Below are 22,327 nucleotides of genomic sequence, written 5' to 3'. Positions count from 1 at the left end.
GTGTGTGATGTGCAGGGATGCTGAAGACACTTCTTGTTTGGGATCAGACGTCCACTTGTTTCTAAGGCAACAGGGATGTCAGTGCCAATCAGGATGAGAATGAGCTCCCTTAAAGGAGTAATGCGGAAAGCCATTCATTGCCAGTTGGGAAAGAGATGGCTGGGGAGTTGCAAAGAGATTTTGTACTGTGGCTAAACTGATGGCATGTTAGGGTGGCATGAGCGCAGAATCTTTACTTCAAATACATCTTGTTTAGCTCTTTTTGTGTATCTATACACCTCCATATACACACATAATATGTGTTGGGGGGAAAAAAGCAGCTGCCAAAGTGTTTTTGTATCACAACAAACCATAATGTCTTGTGCAATTTTGTAGAACAAATTCGATTGAGATTTAGAGATAACCAGGCAAATATTGAATTATCATTCAATATTATTTTATTTATTATATAAAGGGACAGTTCACCCAAACATGAAAGTTGTGCCACCATTTACTTACCCTTATATTGTTCCAAACCTGGGGTGCGTTTCCCGAACAACGTTGTAACTCGCTGATTAACCACCTTAGTACGATGCATTGTTTTGGAAACGAACTAGCTAGTCACGACTGTTTCCCGAACACGGTCGCATCTCCGTCGTTTGAAGCACATTAGTTCAACAACATAGGACCATTGTTAATGACGTCACACGCATGTGTTGGAGGAATAACTTCTGTTATTTAACTGATTAGAGATCTCTAAGATGCTGCTGTATTGAACATGGCACCTACTGACTAATTTACTATTTTTTGTTCCCTGTCATTTTGCTGTATTTGATGTTTGATTCATCGCGAGTTCCCTCTTGTCACACTCCGGCATTTATGCACATGCGCACTTTTCAAAAACGGCACTTACAAAAATACATAATTAAAATGCATTTTATATTTAGATAGAATGGAAGATACAGATAGTATTGCAGGTTAGCTTGCTTGTTGTGCCCAAGAGTATATTTATTTAAGCCCATATATCTTATTAACAAGAAACTGTGCTTCTAACCACAGGTCGAGAGCTACAGTTCCAACCACGTAAGTTTTTGACGCTGATTGCGAACGTTCGTTTGAACTATGGTTTCGGGAAACACCGAATCGTTGAACTATGCTGGTAACGACGGGACTTGCGACCATGGTTGGCTAACGATGCTTTTGGGAAACGCACCCCTGCATGACTTGCTGTCTTCTGCAGAACACAATTTTTTATTTATTTTTTTTCGTCCATAGAACTGACGTCTTTGGGTTCTATTGTTGGCTGGACCTGAAATTTCTTGAAAATATCTACTTCACTGGTTCGAGTGAGTAAATTGACAATTTTGGGTAAACTACCACTATCAAATATTTTGTTTAGCTTTTATTTTAATTTATTTTTGTATTCTGTATTTCAGTTTTAAGTCAGGTAGCCTATATTTAACTGTTTCAGCAAAATTAAAAATGTTATTCCTTAGAAAATTATAAAAGTACTGTGTTGTCACTGAATCAGATTTACCCACCAAACACATTATGCACAGAAAAGAAGCTGTTATTAGTTGATCAGATGCTATTTTCCTGTATAACCAGTAAATATCTCAATGCTAGAAGGCAGAATGAAATAAGAAACCATTTTTCCAGGTTTTGGATTTTACCCAACAACCCTTCTCTCTGTCACACTCAGTCTCTGTGGTGCTCATCCTCCACCTCTTCATGCCTCCAGCTGCGATCTTGCCTATATCTTTGTCTAGCCATCAGAGCCGTGTCTCCTGCAGCTGATTAAAATCACGGCACACAGACACAAGGACATTCATCTGACAGTCACGCATCCAACGTCACCCGGACACCCTGTCACCTGCAAAGCAGCTCAACAACCTACTATACAGTATATGTTGCCGTTCAATTGTCACTTCACTCGCTTCTCATCATACCCTTACGTTTTTGACAATAAAGCCTGAAGTATGTTAAAGCTGGCATGGGTTATTTTTGAGATGATACTTCCAAAATGTTTAAATTTCCCCAAAAGGTGTGAAAAGTGTTTTTGTGTGGTGCTTTAAAAACATTGCTTTCTTTAAGCAGGCTGAAAAAGAAACAATGGTTCAAAGAATAACAATTCTCAGTTTCTCACTGAATAGCCTTGTCTTTGCTCAGAAACTTTCAAATGTTCAGAATTGCAATTCAAAGATCACAGGTAATGAATTCTGGAAAATGAAGTCCCACTTTGGGCAACAAAGTAATTTTATTACATATGATGAAATACATAAAATAAATTTGTTTTTGAACTAATTCTCCTACTGTAGTTCTGAATCTCAATTTAAATTGAACTCAAAACCAAGAATTTAAAGGTCCTTCTTGATTCAAATCTGAATGGCGCTCAACCCTGCTGCAGACGGGCAGCTATAGCAGCTAGCAAACATAATTAACATGTTAAAACATAAGGATACAAGAAAAATTCAGAATGTGATTCCTTAAAAAAACTCAAAGTCAAGTCACCTCTCGCAGAATACCACACTCAGGCTTTCAGAATCAGGCTAAAACCACCAGTCTGTACAATAATACCTTTAAGAGACACTGAACCTAATGAAATTGGGGTTTTCCTCTTCCTCTTGATCCCACACTCTTCTCAAAAACATTCTAACCTGTCCTGCCACTAAAATACCAAAACAGACTGAATAAAGACGCTTTTATTTAATAGCACTGAATGGTTTTGGAAAAATGAGCCATGTCAGAATAGCAGGCCAAATGTTCCTCTCTCCTGACATCTCCTTTGAGCTGAGGGGATAGTTTGTTGTGTGTGTGTGTGTGTGTGTGTGTGTTACTGAAAGTGGATGTGACAGCTCTCTGAGTTTGAAGTTGATAGTCTGTGTTCCTGGAGCAGGTAAAACCAGAGGGCCAACACAGGTAGAGCACACGCACAGCTGGTCACAACATCCACGTGAAGGACAAGGACATGAAGGATTTAACATGGCCTGGCTACGCACACACACACAATGGATCTACAACACATCTTCTTTTCTGGATGTCTTGTACTACTCCATTAACCACGGCTCATTGTGTTTCAGTGGTAGTGGTCAATAACCCACAGCTCTTGTCCTTCAAGGTCACTGACCTCTTCCTCCCTATTCACACCAATAGAGATGTCCATCAGACCCAGTTCAGAGCTCACACAACAGTGTTTACTATGATCCAGGTAATCATTTTAGCATCACATATTTGATAATTGATAATAAAACCCACCTGTTTAGTTTGACTTATAAGAATGCAACAGAAATATGTGAGATGAACAGTGTTATCGTCAACCACTGTCCATTTTTAAGAGGATGGCCTTCAATAGAGGTCCCAGCTCAAATGCAAAAAATGTACAAATGGCTTAGTTAGTGAAAGAAATACTTATGTTATTACAGGTATTACAATACAGACATCAGGGTTTCATGTCGATCGTGACTTGCCTATTGAGAACAATACTGCATAGTAAACCATGCATGGCACAGCTCCATGCAGAACCTCTCAGCTTAAATATTACAATAATCCTATCGCAGTTCCTCTCCAACATGACACTGTATTGCTGCATGATTAGCAAATACATGTTCTTTTGAATCAGATCTTCTCAATTGAACCGATTCTCGACTGGCTGGCTGAACCAATAACGTTTTTTTCTTGGACAAACAGGCTATCAACTACAAAAAAAGCAGCAATGTTAAAGTAAATTTACTGGGAATATTTTTTTCTTTGGCTTGATTGTATGACAGTTCTATAATGTCACAGATGATGTCCAATTAGCTTTCTATTCAATGAATCCTGAAGAAATGCATCACTGTTTTTCACAAAAATTTTAAGCAACACAAGAGTTTTCAACTTTGATAAGAAATCTAAATCAGCATATTAGAATGTTATATTTAAAATAGTATTTCACAATGTTATTCATTTTACTGTACTTTTGATCAAATAAATTCAGCTTTGGTGTAAATAAGAGACGTATTGAAAAAAAATAAGTAGTTTACATATTGTTTTAAATAAAATAAGTTTACTACAGTAAATCTTTCCCAATCTTTTTAATTCAGATGTTGATTATATTTTAGTTTTGAGTGCAATTGAGTGCAACAACCTAAACCGGGAAACATGAAATTACACTCAACACCCTTAGAAATGAACAATTAATTGGGGGGTAAAAAACAGCAGTTTGTACCAATATGGCTTCATTAAAATTTGAGCACATAAATGGGCACGTAGAAGAACATCTGAAACATTTATTTTTGAACAGATTCATTTTTTTCATTGAAGATCTGACTCTGATTCGTGAAGATCTGACTTCTCCCACAATTACCACGCCACCAAACTATTCTTCTGATGGTCTCTCCATCACATGAGACCCACAGTACCTGCAGGTGAGGGCGCAGTTCACACCAGCTGTGTTCTGTTGGTATCCTCTCCTCTGCACTCGGGCCTCCACAAACAAACACATGCTAATCACACCTCCCTCTCACAGACCCAGCTCTCACATTCAGCTGCAAATGAGGTCAGGCTTTGGCCTCTTCCCCCTGAACCCCTGTTTGATGTGGGCCACAATGAGAGGGTCTTCTCCACCACAAACATGGAACCCTAGCAGGTATTGTGTGGCACACACTGCATATAGATATTACCATGAAGAGAAACTATTACAAAAGATGGGATTTCTGAGGCTTAGGTTAATGATGGTTCCACCAGCAGCTACACCGAGACACCAGAACAGATAGAAAACACATACAACATGTGTGTATGGTTAAAGACACAGTTCATCAATAAATGAAAATTCTGTCATTATTTATTCATGTTATTCCAGATCTATATGACTTACTTTCTTCTGTGGAACACAATTGATGATATTTCCAAAATAAAAAAAAAGTCTCAATGTTTTTGTCTGAACAATGAAAGTCAAAGGGGTCTAATGTTATCTGGACTGCAACATTCTTCAAAATATTTTATTTTGTGTTCCACAGAACAAAGTTATGCAGATTTGAAATGACATAAATGTGAGTAAAGGAAAACATTATTTTTATTTTTGAAAAAAAAAAACTTTCAAAAGAAATTTTCACAGGTATTCCAAAGAACTGAAACATTTACTTCTAACAAAAGTACCAGGTTTCATTGACAAATGTTGACCTTAATTTAATCAGCTAATTGCAATTGACAGTGTGGTTCTCACAAACACACCTCACACACACACAGTACACAACACAACACTACAAAACCCTTTCTGACTGTAAATTTCCTAAGACCTGCACCAAATTAAAAAAAAATATTCCTGATCACCTGCATCTAAAAGAGCAAATTTAAATTCTGCCCATGTTCCTCACATTCAGGGACCGAGCCAGAGGCACAGGGACCAGAGTGATTAATGGAAATTTGTTTACTTGTGGCCATGCTTTCTGTCCAAGTACTGCTAAAGCTGGGCTTAATGTGTCCCATTGATTTCCTCATTATCTTCAGCCTAGTAAACAAGCAGTCAAACCAGGCTGCTAATGTACCAGCAATTACAACACCCCCTTTTCAATTTAACTATCGCTACAGTTAGCTTAGGAAACTGAATGCTGACAAACATTCAGCACGAAATGCACCTATAATTGCACTCAAATTTTGACAGTATGATATAAATGACACAAGAACTTTTCATTGAAAGTTAATTCCTGTACACTATTTGCACCAGTAGTCCCCATGGAGTAACCTAGTGCGAAGGGTCTTGCTTAAGGACACTATGCTAATAAAACAGCACTAGAAGGACTTACAATAACCAAGTGAAAATTGAGGTAAAAAAGAAAATAGGAAAAAGCCTGTGAGGAAAGGTTTAATCCAACAATTTCAGTTGTCCTCAATTTTCCATTAAAAAAAGGTTTTTAACTTACCACTTTTTATTCTAGAAATTCGTCAATATTCTTCAAAAGTCAAAAAGTATTTTTGTAAGCCCTTAATATTTGTAATGTCATTCAATTTAGGTTTAAATGCCCTAAAAATGCTTGGCCTCTTGAACATTCTTGGCGACATTATGAACATTTAACATTTTGAAGGTTCTCAGACAGAAAAGCATTAGAAACAGAGAGAATCGAAAAATGAGAGGCTGAAAAAAGAAAAACAGAAAACAGAGAAATAAAGAGAGGTAGACAGTGAGAGACAGAGAGGTCTATTGGAGTGCAGTGGGCTATGAGACAGGTCCATTCACACAGATCTAAGCTGACCGTCAGGCTGTGCTTGAGCGCACTCACCCGGGCAGCAGCACACAGGCCACAAACACAAAGTTAACCAGTCAACTCCATTACAGTGCAGGGGGGCGTGCCTGGACCTGCCACTCCAAAGAAAGCGGCCAGGCTGACAGAGAATATTAATTACCTTTAAATGAAGTGGAAGTCTCTTTATTGGACGTCTGGTGCTGGGTTTGTTATTGCTGGTTTGAAAAGGCCAATGGCCCTTTGGTCTCGCCGCCTTTGAAATCCCGTGGACACTGGTCAGCGGGTCGAATTAGCAGACAGAATAGTTTCACACTTTTCTGAAGGATTCAAGAAAATTCCTGAAGCCTCATTTCCTTGAATTTAGTTAAGTTATCGAGAAATCTTTGAATTCATATTGGATCAAAGCACTGACAACACTGTGGAAGAGCTTTTCAACCAATTATACAATAAATGCATCTCAATGTAACCTTCCTTTACTGGACACAAGAAGCTCATATGTCATTGCGTCTATAGCCGTCCATGGCTTGAAGAACATATTCTCAAAGATCGGAATGACGTCAGTAGGCGCCTCACTGCCCATCATTACAAACACACACATTTAATTCCTCCCAGCCTCCTCATGTGAGGAGAGCAAACAAAGCCCCAGAGTCTGATCTTGAGATGAAGACGACGCCTGGGCTTCAGTGTCTGTGAATGAGATTACATATTAATCCTAGCAAGGGGGAAAAGAACATGCTACAGGTAGCCTTTTAAGCTCCTTTTGTAAGAGGGCTTTTTTACACCTCTTTTCTGAACACTGAATAGACTCTTTTCCTCTCCCTTTCTCTCTGTCTCATTCTATTGAAGAAATTGTTCCCTAAATACATGCTATTAGAATATCTGTATAGGTGAGTAATAAGTTATTAGTTGCAATTACTGGTCATCTATTAGTGGAGAATAATAGGCTGATTAGCCGCGAAGCCTTTTAACTTCAGAGGAAGTAATTTAAAGATGGCTGTCCTTTCACAAAAAGAAGAAAAGAGCTGCTCTATGAATGATACACCCGTCTATTGCACAATAGTGGAGAAAAACCCATCATAATAGCATAACCACGATACCACAGAAAACTAATACAATCAATAGGAAGAATATCTCCATAATTTTCAGGGAATATGTTCCGGTGTGTGAGCCAAAAGCTGTGTAGAGCCCTTCACATGGCCAGGAATCAAGTCAACAGAATATGCAACCAGCTGTATACAAAATGTACAGAACTAAACCATGATGTTGTTGTTAATGTTTTTTTATTTTATTTCCAGCTTTGGTACTATTATTATATTATATTACATTATGTTACATTATATTGCCAAAAAACCCTGATATTTTTAGATGCAATAACTAATTAACAAAAGCACAAAGTTGAAGCCAGGCATCTTTCAGAGAGAGAGAGAAAAAAAAAGACAAAAACCTTCCTCACATTGTTTCAAGACCTTTCTTTGTGCTTCAAGGACATCTATTCACCTAGACTACAATCATTTCATGCAGTGAGACCAAACATTTCAGCTTACTTTCATTTTTTCCAACTGTAAACAAAAGGACAGACTTTAATTTAGATGCTTTTCTTCATGCTTTTGCCATTACATTAAAAAAGAAAACGGTGCAACAATGTGCCAAAAATGTTTTCCAAACAAATATGAACGTGCTTCATCGTTCTTGCATACTTTACAACTGAAAACACTTGTGAGTAGGAGTTGTGATTTTATATGATGACGCTTATTGGCAGGCTTACAAGGATGAAAGTGGTGGAAAACAGGTTTAAAACTTGTTCTTGGCTGCATTCGTTTAAAGATTTTTGTTTTTTGTGATATATGGTTACTATTATGATTTGAATGTCGATTGTGAAGAGGGTAGAAAAAGACAAGACATTTAGATTTTGGCAGACTAAGCCAGGCAGCAAACATCTGTTTTCAAATCTTTTTTATATAGATTAAAAATAAATAAATAAATAAAAACCCACACAGGAGGTTTGAACGGGATTAAAATCAGATTTTCTCCAAGACATCTCAGCCTGAGCAATCAAAGCTAATACCATTATGTTTTCATTATATATTGTGCATAGGGGTTATGTTAGGTGTTGCGACAAGAACACTGCATTAAAACATACTGAATGTGCTTATGTTTGGACAATGCCCTAATTAAAAAACAATCAATTGTGAAATAGCGATTGCTGAAGTCTCACGGATAGCAAACCTACACAGATTTACACAATTATATTGATAAGTGGACATGCATATATAAATCTGGAAATAATAGCAGTGTGAACAGTCGGTCTAAAAATGTAAAAATGTATAAAAATTAATAATGCAAAATCTAATAAAAAATATTTAAAAATCATATCAGCCCTGCAGTGTAAACCGGGAGTTACTTTAGTATCATTGAAATACTAGTTCAATATTAGGCTATTTTTTATTTTGCATTTTCATTACAATTTTAAAGTGTTAGTAATATTGTTGTATTGTATTTTAATTATTATAGTTAAACTAAATAAATGAGAAATGTTGATAGCTATAAATATAAGTAGCTTTTTATATTTTATTTAAGTTAACTTTTTTTTTAATGAACCATTTTTTTATGATTTTAGTGTTTTAGTTAACTACAATGACCCTGGCCTAAACAATACCTTATACATCACAGAAAAATACTTTATAATTTCTATCAATTTCTATAAGTGGTATATGTACCACTGAAAATGTACAGATATGGAGCCTCATGAATAAAGGTCTCTTTGGACACATGAAGAAAAGTCTGCATGTTCTCCAATCTCATTTTATCTTCTAAATCCCATTTACTTCCTATTTTTCCTATTGTTTATCTTAATTGTAGCAGAGGAAACAGCTGGATGTGACACAAGGCTAATGATTACAAGTGTCTTGGAGTAATATGACAGCGAGCACTCCAGGCCTTTATTGTGAGATGGTCTGCAGATGACAGGGCCGCCTGCTGCACCAGCTCCGAAGCGGACCACCACAAACAGGCACACTGTGTCTACTAAATACAGTATACTATACTAGCCTGCATACAGAATGTATTAAGGTAAATTTGCCAAAAATAGTACAGAATTATTCGGGTACTATCAAATTTTAATGACCTTCAAGCCTACAGATATTCGTAACAGTCGGCCACAGTTTTATCACGTGCTGTCAGTCGGTCAGTTTACCAATTTCCTCTGCAAGTCACTCTGCCAATGCACTCAACGCCCAAGTACCATTGGCCAGTCCATTCACACGCACACAACCGTCTGCCGGAGAACTCGCAATTCCCCCTGATGGTCCAGTTTTGATCTCACGGCCGGTAATTGCAGTGGAAAGTGAGCCACTCCAGATGAATGGAAGAAGAACATCGTTGTCCGTGATGTCGGATGCACCACGCTCAGGTAATAGCCTCTCTTCTCCAGACCCTGTTGGCCTCTTGTACAGAAGGGGGGATGAAAGTGCTGAGGGAAGGAAGGAAGAAGGGTGGGGGGGGTCAATAGGCTCTGCTCCGAGACTGGCAAACCATAATTACCTGTAATGAGACTTTTGTTTTGAAGTATCATGGAGATATTCTTGAAGTCACCCTGGCTGATTGGACGAAGTGGCACCACACGGGCCTCTAGGACCCTTTTCGATTACGATTTGCGTTTGGCGTAATTACTATTGAAGTCTCACTTTCCGCTCTTTCTTTGGCTCCTTCCATAAAGTGCTCCTCCTGAGCTCCCCAACGAAATTCTCCACGCTCGAGAAAACAGCTGCAACACTTTGATATTTCTTAAAGCGTCATTTGGCTTAATGCGTTACCTTGACAACTGTCCTGAATTGAGGGTGAGATGAGTGAAAGATCATGATCCAACTATTTTGTTTTTGAGATCCGCTTCATAGGAACTTGCCATAACCAGTTGAACTGCCCTCTGGGTGGGCAACGTCTGGAGGTATCTTACAAAAGAACTGTAGCAAAACGGCATCCCATGGAATTCCATTATTAAGGATTAAGAGAAGCAGTCCAGTCATGGTGGTCACATCACAAATATCTCAGATGAAGTTCTTGATGCAGATTCACATATGTAAATCTAAAGAATAGTGATAGTTAATGCTGACTGCATTCATTTAATTAATGTTAACTTAAAACCTTTCAGCGCTCTGCCATTTACAGATCTACAGTATAACTAGAGAGCCTGATTAAAAGAAAATCAATTTAAGGTTAGCCACAATTAAGTGAATCTCAATGATGTGACTTTTTGCAGTGTCATTCACTATAAAGTAGACTTTTATATGCAAGTAATTGGTTGTGTTATCTTTTATATAGTAACAAAACTACATAAAAAACCAGCAACAAAAAGATATTTATTCAGAACAGGGTCTATTTTGTAGGATTAGAGATCTGGTCCTTCATAGCAGCCTTGCTACAATCAACAGCCTTGGACACATTCAACATTTTTCCATGCATGATTTAAAGGTCAATGCAAATTTTACAACCTTTCCAACAAAAATATGTTTAGTTCCTGGTTAGGAAGTAAACAAAAATCATAATACGGACAATATTACCCGTCAAACAGAGACCCAAAGCATGAGGCATTCAACCAATACTAATCACCCAACAAAAATTATATTTATTGGTACAGAGTACATAATCTATGACTAATTAGTAATTAATTAGTAACTAATTTTGGCCACTGAAACAGTTTACAGTCAAGCTCATTTTAACTGTAGGCTATATAATGAATTATATAATGAACGATATTCCTTCCTGTACAAATTATTTATTGTGGTTATATATCATTATAAAAAAATAGGATTAGGTATCATTTGCAATGAACAATACTTTTACAGAATGTGCTAATTTGGACTGCAGTCCGTAACTTTTTTTGGTTAAAAATGATCCGAAATCAATATTTGAGCAAGTACATAACCAGCCAGTGTTCAAAACTATTGCCTTACTTTAGCCCCATTCACAACTGTTATCTTATAATAATGTTTTCTAATTTGAGTGGTACGGGTAGGTTTTCGCGGGAAATTCGAGCATGGCACTGCGTCATTACGTCACGTCTGTAAACATAAATAAATTGTCCTGGCAACTAGGCTATCGCCTGTGAGGATCCTGCAGGTGGCGCTTATACGCGACTTTGGGCTTCTTTTTTTGTAAAGTTGCGGGGAAAAAATCCCTGGTCGCGGATTGCGGTTTTTTGGGCTTATTTAAAAAAATATGGTTGCTTGTTAGGGAAATCTGACAAACAACTTCGTTTCTTTATTTATGTTCGCCGCAGAGGTTGCGTTAGACTTTAATATTATCCGTCATTTTGACGGACAGGGTTGTAAAAATTCCGTCATAATCTATTATTACCAGTTATTTTAATTTTCGTATTTTAATTATAATAACCCATTTAATTGCTTTTATTTTTGTTCACGTTTTCATTTTTAATAATGAACCTAAAGAACGAGCATATTGGCTTATGTATTTATTTATTTAAGAAGAGAACAGATGAACAGAGACTGCATCAGTGACAGCGGAGGACACTTAAAACAACAAAATAGGCTAGTGCTGGATAAAAAAAATAATAATAAAACCGATTTCTCTGTTTTAATAGATTTTTATTTGTATGAACCAATATCGTTTCTTAACTCCCAATCGATGCTGTTTTCATTTGATGAATGCACAGTAACGTTATCAAAGACATTTGACAAAGCAAAAGACCTTTATTTTTGTTCTGCAGACGATCGCGCGCTCTGCTGCCTCACTGGAGCGCACTCGCCACCAACTGGACAGGGCTGGGAATTACAGTTATAAATTACAATAGATCACTCTCAGTGTGTGTAATCTGCCAAAGTGACGGACGGCCTTCAGATTTTTCCGTCACTGCTAAAAAAATTCCGTCAATGACGGAGAATTTTCGGTTAACGCGACCTCTGGTTCGCCGTATTCTCCAGTGCATTGATTGACACTCTGTCTGCTCGCAGTTAATAGCCAACCAGTGCGTAATTTGCCAAATGTTCCGCCTCCTCATTGGAGAAAAATCACATTCAAAAGAAGGCGCGTGACGCTGTAATCCAAGCGATGATAGAAGTAAACATAGAGGAGTGGGATGACTTTCTTTTAGCCTAATTTTTATAATGTTTTTGTAATGTATTAATTATCACGGGCTGTAATAAAAAACAAGTAGTCATATCCTAATACTGAGTAAATACATTTGGTTCGAATAGCCTGGTAGCCTATGTCTTAAAATGTATTTCTTTTTTTAACATTTAAATTTAGACCACATTATTAGATTACCTTTTCCTGATGTGTGTCATGAATAAACATAAATGACACCTTAATGATTTTTTAAAGTCTTTTTTTATAATCTTTTTAATAATATTATATTATATTTTCTTTTTAATATAATATTATAATTTAATATAATATTTTATATATTTTTCTATAATATTTACGTCGCATTTTTTATGTCATTTATTTGATAGTTATGTATACATTATTTTATTTTAAATGGAAGAAAAACCTGTTTTTGACCTCAAAATAAAGCACTTTCCCTCTGTACTGTGGGGACGAGCAGTTTTGTGGTGCTTGGAATTCTTTATAATTAATTAAAAACAAATATTGCCACATTGATGGCTCAAGAGGGTGCAATTGTTGAAATATTGTTCCATTGTTTCATTTTAAAATATATATAATTTTTTTTTTTTTTTTTTTTTTATTGTAACCAAGTGTTTTTCAAGTGTAATATTTCTAAGGCTAGGGACAGAAAAATTGACATTTCCATATAATGACCCCTATATATTTTAGGCTATAAATATGTGGCTATGTTACAGCTCTCCTTTGAAGCTCTTGTGTTTTTCTCCTTTTCCATCTCTCCAATCCTATTCTGTTCACAGGTGATTGGAGACGAGTTTTGTTCCCACTTTTGTTGCCGTTTGCAAATTTTTGTAAAATAGCTTCTGTTTTTGCTTTTCAGATAAAAGAGTGGTTTCAGTGTAATATGTTGCAGGCTCATTTATTGGTAATAAATAATTGATAATAAATAATATTGATGATAAATCATCAAAAAAAATATTGGGCTTGTTTTTGAAGCTGCGGTTGCTTATTTGTCTCGCGAGAGTTGGCAACTGTGGTGGCGCATCGTTTATAGCTTTTCTCACAGCAGCTGGAATTATTTAAATGTATCATTTTGATGGCGGATTGTAATCCAGAAAGTATTATGTGTTTATGAAAAACATGTGAATGAAATTAAATTATATTCCAGTTTTAAATGTGCTTCTAGTTACATATAGCCTGAGTTTACACAAGAAAACCAGTTCGAAGGGAGCATAGTTTGCTTTTTGGGTTAAAAGAATTTCTTAATATGAAATTCGAATGGTATGACGATTAGGTTAAACTCTACAGAAATTGAAATCTACACGTTAATACACATTATACTCACAGTGACGCAAAGCTGATGTTTTGAATTTTAGAATAAAGTATAACAATAATAATAATTTGCACTGTTTGATGTGATATGAGCTAACCAATCTTTAGATTAAATCACCATTGGTAGCGCGATTTATGGTAATAAATGGACAGGACCCCCCCTATCTGAGGCTTGTCCCCCCTAAAAATATCATTACAAGCGACTCTGTGTATTGAAAATAATATAATGGACATATACTTAAAATAATTGTGTGATTAGTAAAACAAAATAAACGCAAAAAAACGTTTTAAATTCAGAAATGTTTTGATTCCCCCCTCCCTTGCCTCACAGTGGTTTGGTCCACTGCCTGCTTTCCTTCTTTACCGATACACACACACACACACACACACACACACGAGTCCGGTGAGAGAGAGCAGGTTAGTTATGTGTAAGTAGGCTGTCAAGGCTATTTTATTCTCTTTAAACATCGGGTGAAATGATTCTTTCTCTTTAATACAGATGATGCTGGATCATTAATAAATTGTCATGACAAAAAAATTATGACATGCGATGTATTTTCTATGAGCGATCATAAGGTTAACAAGCTTAATACGGTAGCTTGTCACCCACTACAGCTAACATGGCGATAAGCCTGTGAATGAACTGATATTAGGCTAATATTGTAGACCTACATGTTGGGTTTCGTTCAATATGATTTTAAGTGGCAGATCAGTGGGTTTAATGCGGTTGAATTAATGCGAAAGAGACATACTAGGTTTCAGACGAAACCTAAAACACTATGGATGAAGCAAAATAATAATTATAATATGACCGCGTGGTGAACCATGAACTCATATTTTAACATGGTGTGTACACATATCTATCCTTAAAAGTACAATTTTGGCTGTATTATTTGTGTCCCCTTCAAAAATTGCTCTTGAGAAATTTTACGTTTATTGTCCCCTGCTACTGTCAGATGAAATTTACGCCCCTGATTTTGTGCAATGTGCAACGTGCAGTGTTCATTCATTATTCGTGTTAAAGGATTAGTTCACTTCCAGAATAAAAATTCCTGATCATTTACTCACCCCCATGTCATCCAAGATGTTCATGTCTTTCTTTCTTCAGTTGAAATGAGGAAAGCATTCCAGCATTTTTCTCCATATAGTGGACTTCAATGGGACCTTATGGGTTGAAGGTCCAAACTGCAGTTTCAATGCAGCTTTAAAGGGCTCTATACGATCCGAGTCAAGGAATAAGGGTCTTATCTATTGAAACGATCGGTCATTTTCTTAAAAAAAAAAAATGTATATACTTTTTAGCCACAAATTTTCAAGCACAAGCACAACCTCACGCATTATGCAGTAACATTGGAAGGATTGCACATGACGTAATCGGAAGCGCTGACCCAGTGTTTACAAAGTGAACATGCAAAGAAAGTCAAATGCCCTTAACAAAAAAAAAAAAAAAAAAAGAAAAAAAAGGAAGGTAAAACAACGATCTCGGACTGAAAATGCAATTTGGACCTTCAGCCTTTTGGGTCCCACTGAAGTCCACTATATGGAGAGAAATCCTCAAAAGCCTTATATCTTTTTGACTGAAGAAAGACAGACATGAACATTTTGGATGACATGGGGGTGAGTAAATTATCAGGAATTTTTTATTCTTTAAGTGAACTAATCCTTTTATTATTTAATATTGACGACAAATGGAGTAAAAGGATTGTTCATTGCTGATTCATGATAGTTATTAATACATTGCATAAAGTTAAATTATTAAAAACTACCGCTTATTGTAAAGTATTTTTATTTTTGAATATTATCGTCTTATCTTATAGCAGTTGCCAGTGTTTTAAAGAATAATCCACTTGAGACTGCATAAATATAAAAAAATAGTCATTAATTCTTCTCTCTTTAGACCAAATCAATTAAGCTTATGAGAAATTTGAATCAAGGATTGAATTTGGAAAAACTGGAATAGGTAGTGATACAAATTAAACTCATTTTTCAGATAGGCTACAGTAGGTTTACTTAAGTATGCATTCATTTAGCATTGTTTGTTGGTTATCATTGATGACACAGATAGGTATTTAATTAGGAATGCTGTCCCTTTAAGACGGAAGGCATGCATGTAATACTGACACACATTCAGTTTTCACCCACCTGTTTACGTTCACTTAAGCCATAACCAACTGTATTTACGTGAGATACTCGCCACAATAGACATGATCGCGCTGATATAGAAGTGCTCTCTCCCATGCACGCTCCACTTCTTCAGTCTCATACAGCGCGCGATCAGTTCTCAGTGCTCAAACACACACATAGCAGTCCAAATGTCTATTGAGACATTTGTCAATCTCTGAACAGATGATGTAGGATGTATTTTGAAGACACGGCATAAATTTCGTCATAGTTTAATCATCAGATATTAGTTTTAGCTCTTCAGCGTCTTCACTATAAAAAAATATATTTAATATATAAATGTTACATATTTTTCTTAAATATATACATTCATGTGTGTGTATTTATATATACATAATAAATAAATGATAAATAAAATGAATCGCGATTAATCGTTTGACAGCACTAATTGCTTTAAAAAAAAGAGAGATCTTGATAGGCTAATTTCAATGGCTATATACTGTATAAAAACAGAACTGAATTTAAAGTTCATGGCTACACTATCAAAGCAACACAAAGTTTCAAACATGCATTCATATGGACATGCACAAACACACGGTTACAGGCACAAGCACATACTCTCCCTCACATGAGACCTTGGATTCCATAAAGGGACTCGAATGCGAAATTAAGATATTTTCTGTTGATACATGAGCAGCATCATGCATACACCTGATAAAAGACAGGAAAAAAAATAGGGAGAGATACAGAGAATGCAATTGCCTTACGATGGTTGAAGCCCACTGAAGAACACTTGAACAACTGCAAAGGATGAAAAGCTGGCCTAATTTTTGCCAGAATGCAGCATTCTGAAGGACATTACAGTGGTTAATGAAAAGATGAATAATTTGTAAATGAAGCCTGATTGCCGAGGCAAGAGAGCAGCGTCTGTTTGGTCAGGTCTCAGGTGGGCTCCAGAATGAAGGGCTTTATGTCTCTACAGGAGAGGGGTCCTCAAACTCCAGCCACTCCTCCTGCAATATAACATTATTTAGACCAGACCAGTCATGAGAATTAATATATGACCACAGAGAGGCAGGTAGGCAGCAATGCACCATTTTTTAAAACCCAAACACACACCCATTCTCAAAGGCAAGCTGCAACAAGACTCGTCCCCCTTGTGTTTTGTAGATGTTGGTGGAAAGTTGCGGTGAAAAGGCCTTCAAGTAAGAGTGTATATGCGTGTGTGTGTGCGACATGTGGGCTGGTTCCCAGTCCCCACTCAGCAGCGGGGTTCATTAGCATTCCTTTGTGTGTGCATAAAGGGGCACGGAGAGCCACCTATTCTACGGCTGGACTTTACCAGCTGCCATCCAGGGCTAGTCCTCATTAAGGCCCCGCTGTTCCTCTGAGAACACCGCCACATGTTCCACACGCGCCCGCTCTCACCCACACTCACACACACGACTGAACCAAAGGAGAATTTCACACACCAAACGCTCAATCGTGCTCATACACAGGCTCGCACACTCCACCAGAAAAGGCTCTATTGTGACGGCCTATCGTCGCCTACATCTCCATATAAACACAAGGTGATCCTGCCTCGCAGGAGCTCTGCGTTTACCAATAAACACCATGAGAAAGTCTACACACCGCGGCTAGAGTTCAAAACCCCGCTTCAGATGGCTCTATTCAGCACGCAGCCATCGGAGTAATTGCTGTTAGCGGATAATTGTGGAGCGGATAAAGCTGGAGCTCATGCATGGTGAATTTGATTGCATGAGGTATGCAGACAAGATTTTTAAAGGATAAATGCATTCTCAACTCGGGGACACCAGCAAACAGAACCTTTCATCTCTTCAATCCAATGTACTTCTAGTTACCTCCTCATCGCTCGTGCTTTTTGAAATACATTTGCTTGGACACATGAATGCTTTAATGATTGAAAAATAAGTTGCATTCATGTGACCTTTGCTCATTCTCGAAAAATGTACTGAGAAGTAGGAGGCAAAACATTGATTCTCTTCCAGTATGCATGACCGCTTGTACAAATCGTTCAGTATTGTAAATACTAAAGGAATACTATGGTTAAAGCAGTTGGAAAAAACTTCCTAGAGTGTTGTCTAAGCGATTTGAAATACACCAAATCATATAAAGTAACAAAAACAACAGATCTATGGGAAACCAATGCTTTAATAATTGGATATTTAATTGTGCTCATTTCTAATCATATCTGCTCATATGTTTAAAATAATAAAAGTTTTAACAATTACATTAAAACAATAAATTAACAATTGACAAAAACATCAAATCCACTTATTTAATTTGAAAAGAATTATTTTTGTTGTTTTTACAATATCACACTCACACTTTTTTTTTTACTTAATACTTTTATTCAGCAAGGCTGTTTTAAAATGATCAAAAGTGACAGTAAAGACATTTACAATGTTACAAAATATTTCTATTTCAAATAAATGCTTCTGAACTTCCTAATCATCAAAGAATTAATCAAGCTCATTTCCTGTATTTTTACACCTGCCATCATCTAAAACTCAATTAAAATTAATCTTTTAATTAATTATCAATTGTAATCTTTATAATGTCCAGCATGAAAGTACATAATGATATTTGATAATGTTGTGATCCCTGTTGAGGAACTTAAATGGTTGGTTTTATTTTTACATTTATTTAGACAATAGTACAGTATTAATATCACCTACTCGATATCACATTGCCCATAACATGAAACAAGGAAAGAATTATCAGCTTTTTGCCACTATCCTTACCTTACTTCTTAAACTTAAAATAACCTGGCTAAATCTGAATGATAGACCCCAAGAGCGCGATCGCACCACCCACCTGCGGTGGGATATTAGCACTGACTGGCGGACAAAAAGTGATCCACTGAGTGCCAACTCAAACTGCTTCACTCTCAAGGGTCATTGATTGACAGCACATGTTAGCGACACCCATTTAGAGAATGTTAGTGTGGCCACGAGAGATGGCGAATTAGAATGAGCGAGGACGAACCAGTGGAACAAGAGGAAAATTAGGGATGATTATAGCTGAACCACACCCATTGATAAAAGATGGGCTGGCCCCTGTAATCCCCTGCAAGTAGACAATGATTAGAACATGAGGAGATTGAGGCCTGTGTTTTAACCTGGCCAGGGAGGAAAAAGCCCTCTCATTCTCTGTATTCTCAACATGTGAATGACCAGCCTATTAGCTGGATGCTTTTAGGTTGGGCTCACATAGCGAGGGGCTGGCTTTGTCAGCCGTGGTCTCCTTTGTGCGACAGGCCCTTGCAACCATGCAATGGGATTCACACAGTTGAAAATGACACTTTCCTGTGCACCCCTTTCAATAGTTCCTCATTCATTTGTCTGTTTTTTCAATAATTAGGTGTTGATTATTTGTTTCTATGTATGTGGGGTGTCCTATATCAATTGCAGGGGCCAGATTAAGATGTCGTTTTGTCTTTGGGATAATATGGCACGTCTCTCTAAACATTACCCAATGTTTCTACTTACGCATGCACTGTGTGTGTAATTCCAGTCCTCTAGGGCAGGGGATTTCGAACTGGGCTCAAGGGACCCCAAGGGGGCCACAAGGGGACACGCAAACAATTAGAGAGGAGAGGGAGGGGATAAGCATTTTTAGGGCTGTAAAAGTGAACGTGTTAGCCCTAAAAATATAATAAATATTAAGCAAATGTATTTAAAATAATACATTAATTATAAACAATCAATTAATAATTATCAAGAACAATATAAAATCCAATTATTTAATTTAGAAAATTATTTTGTTGCTTTTACAATATCACACTTAATATTCTTTCCTCACAGAGCATAAAATAGTTTTTAATCTGAGTTCTAATACATAAAAATATATATATTTTAAGTATTGCTTTTATTCAGCAAGGATGCATCAAAAACTATAGTAAAGACATATACAATATTACAAAAGAATTCTATTTCAAATAAATGCTTTTCTTTTGCACCTCGTATTCATTAAAGAATCTTGAAACAAAATTACCTATGTTAACTATGCACTAAATCAGCATATTAGAATGATTTCTGAAGAATTGTGTGACATTGAAGACTGGAATAATGGCTGCTGAAAAGTCAGCTTGCCAACAGGGAAAAAAGAATTTCAAATAGGAAAGAGTTATTTTAAATTGTCACAATATCTTACAATATCACTGTTTTTACAGTATGTTAATAAAATGAATGCAGCTTTGGTGAGCACAAGAGCCTTCTATCAAAACATTAAAAACAGTCCCAACACCAACATTTTGAACGGCAAGTCCTTGGCACTAAAAAATATGAAAATCCCCGCTTGAGAGACATTTTTTAACAATGTTTTGTCAATTTCTGACTGGAAAAGATAGAAAGGAGTCACAGAAAGTAGCTAGTTGCCACGACAGAAACAGGCATAAATGAATCAGTCTCACATCCGAGAAATAGTTAGAATAGTTACCGCATCAATAAAGAAATTTTGATGGGAATATTGACAGTTCTGAAACATTGACAGTTCAAGGGGGAAAAATACTTGCAGTAGCAAATGAAGAGTGTGGAAAAACATTGCTTTCTTTTCCCTTTTCATAAGAATGTTAGCATATTTTGAGGAGCCCTTCTTGCATGCTAGCACCACTTCACAAACACTTGACAGAACATCTTTATTATGTAGAGGTTTAATAAGATCATCTATTTAAAATCAAACAAAAGTTCAGATCAATGTCAAGTAATCTTAGAGACCGCAAGTCATTAATTAATTAGCAATATTTTTCTTTATCTTCAATTAATGAATGCAAACCCTCCTTTGCTGAATTCGCTCCTTTGTGGTCATAGTGCTCTTTAAAACTGACTAAACAGTGAAATTTTAAATATTTCCCGAGGACAAGCTGTCACATGCAAAAGTGCTTACAGTGAGAGAAGTATTCTTGATTCATAATAGCAAACTTCTTTAAAATGCCCAGTTATTACAAACTCTTATTTGAGTGTTACTCAGTTTCAAGGACATTATAAATGAGCCACCGAAAAGGGCTGGTGAAACAAGGCAGGGAGTGACCTGTGCTGCTAGTCTGCATCAAGGCCAAAACCTTGAGAGAGAAGAAATGAGAAAAGAAGATTTTCACTCGCACACTGGTTCTTGCTCTCTTTATATTACACACAATGAATACACAAACAAACACCTTTCGCTGTAAACCTAAACAGTATTAATATGATAGCAGCTATGACTGAAAAGTGATGTCATATAGATAGTGATATATATATATATATATATTCCCTTTTTAGATGAAGTTAAGGTTACTGACGGTTTCAAAGAATCATAAACAATCAATAAGAAATTGAAAAGCACATCGTAGGTCCAAAATCTTTATGTAGATATAAACATTCTCTAAAGAGAACAGAAAATGAATGAGATTTTTATTTTTACCAGACTGTTGCACACTAATAACACAAATATGACTATTACCATAACTTTCATACCATCTGAAAATCTTCTCACAACTGACACAACATTATATTACAAATTAATGCAATAAAGGCACAAACTAATCCTTTAAAACATATATAACCGCAGAACATGAAAATCCAAGATGAAAACACAACCCACACAATAGTTTATGTACAGTACAGAGTCATTACTGTATTATATGATGTGTCAAAAAAACGTTTTGGACAGACACAGTGTAGTGTATCAGAGCGAATCAGACAATTTAAGATTCGATCAGATTGGTGTTACAACAACCCAAAGAGCCAAATTCCACAAAGAGGCCCAGGACAACAAGACAACGTCATAAATCTGTCCACGATACCCTGGTGCCACGAGTCTGAAGCAAGTCCACCAACTAGCAGCTTTGAGCATTCTCACAGCATTAAAACAAAAGAACACTTATTGATAATCCCAACTCAGGAAGGAGATTGTCAATTTTGGGGCAAGTAACCAAGATTAATAGTCAAATAGATGCATAGCATGACTATCACATGTAAACCCATGATAGAAATCATGAACTAAAGACTTCCTCGGATTGACTTCCCCCACCTAGAAGACAAGAACCAGACTGAGATTCCTTATGAGACCTTTTAACCTCTTTGGTCTTCACAGGACATGTCCTTACGTTCATAGAATGGCACGGAGACTGTCTTTTACATGTATATATGCACCTAAATGATTCTAAAAGGACTTATGAGCAACTAATCATTTCTATGAATAACTCCATATTATGTATGTAACCCACACATTTGACTATCATGTCCTAATTACTGATTGTCTATGTATTTTGAATAACTATTGAATAGTTTATAGGATTCTAATCAATGGGTATGTATGAGTTTGAAAATTCATGCTTTAAACGTTTCTATCAATCAACACTTTGTAAAATGTATTATATTCTTGTTATAGAATTCATGTCCAAATTATACTCTGCAGTTAGAGTTAGATACATACTGGGCTTTAGTGGAGAATGTGACCCCCACACTTGATGTGTAGTGTCCGGCTTTGAGGCTTGCTGTCTAAACCCATATGTGCTACAGATAACCTATATGCACTTCAGACAGGAGCATGGACCTCTCCAGGCCAGCAGACATTAGTGTGTTTAGGGCAGAGATCAT

The 22,327-nt window shown here is 36.6% G+C and overlaps 2 long non-coding RNA genes across 2 annotated transcripts in view; one reads left to right on the top strand and one right to left on the bottom strand.

Annotated features, from left to right (window-relative positions):
• The window catches only part of LOC131522107 (uncharacterized), a 44,911-nt gene that overhangs the window by 2,673 nt on the left and 19,911 nt on the right, over nt 1-22,327 (bottom strand). The window lies entirely within an intron of this gene.
• Nucleotides 885-1,941, top strand: LOC131522106 (uncharacterized). Its single transcript, XR_009266443.1, has 3 exons — nt 885-956; nt 1,039-1,325; nt 1,682-1,941. It is a non-coding gene; the product is annotated as an uncharacterized LOC131522106 (long non-coding RNA).

The sequence above is a fragment of the Onychostoma macrolepis genome, chromosome 16 (assembly GCF_012432095.1).
Source record: "Onychostoma macrolepis isolate SWU-2019 chromosome 16, ASM1243209v1, whole genome shotgun sequence".
Classification (NCBI taxonomy): Eukaryota; Metazoa; Chordata; class Actinopteri; order Cypriniformes; family Cyprinidae; genus Onychostoma; species Onychostoma macrolepis.
This window is presented reverse-complemented; position numbering and strand designations above follow the sequence as displayed.